General features: G+C 41.1%; 1 protein-coding gene across 1 annotated transcript in view; it reads right to left on the bottom strand.

Moving 5' to 3' along the window:
* LOC130392406 (transmembrane protein 74) overlaps positions 1-694 on the bottom strand; it is a 2,058-nt gene extending 1,364 nt beyond the window's left edge. The window contains exons 1-2 of the mRNA XM_056602885.1: positions 599-694; positions 1-56 (exon numbers count right to left, since the gene is read on the bottom strand). The exon at positions 1-56 is cut by the window's left edge and continues 1,364 nt beyond it. The gene's annotated coding sequence lies outside the window, so the exon portion shown is untranslated. The remainder of the gene's footprint in view (positions 57-598) is intronic.

The raw sequence follows: 694 nt of genomic DNA, 5'->3' as shown, positions 1-694 counted from the left end.
CAGCAAGCTGACTCACTCTCAATGTGTCCTCAGCACAGCATCGTCCACACCATTCCCTGATAACGGAAGATAAGTTTTGCGTTAAAAATAAACAACTTTAATTGCAACATCGTTGCAAAGTGTCTTGGCATCGTTTAATGTAGGCTATAAGGTGTGCACACACAGCTACACTGTAGTGTTAAAGGGCTAGACTGATAGTTCTGTCAGCTTGTTTTATATAAATCCACGGGTCGTTAGGTAAATGCGCTTTAAGCACTGTGAGTAGCCAACATTAATGGGTATCCAATTTAGAAAACGACCCACGTAAACCGAGATTATAGGCTTCATCCACCAGGATCCTTATTTTGAAACGCACATAATCTAGCCTGCATGCGTGTCGATGTGACTTGAACGCAGAGAGAAGTGTAGCCCACTTCCAAGTTCAACAACGGTCGAAAGCTTTAAGCCTTTGGCATACGATACATTATGTAGGCCCACTCGTTTGCAATAATTATAATAAGAATAATGTTCATAAGGTAGTATGCCCATACTGCTGAATCAAATATTACAATCCATGCTGGGGTAAAAAATAAAGAAAAAAGAAGAAGCAGCGACTTACTCCGTTCATTTCATTTATCCCGCCTCGTCCTCTCCTCGTTGAATCATGGTGGCTATCAGCAGGCTCTGAGTTTAATCAGAATGTGTTTATATTCAC

Source organism: Gadus chalcogrammus, chromosome 11, assembly GCF_026213295.1.
Source record: "Gadus chalcogrammus isolate NIFS_2021 chromosome 11, NIFS_Gcha_1.0, whole genome shotgun sequence".
NCBI lineage: Eukaryota > Metazoa > Chordata > Actinopteri > Gadiformes > Gadidae > Gadus > Gadus chalcogrammus.
This window is presented reverse-complemented; position numbering and strand designations above follow the sequence as displayed.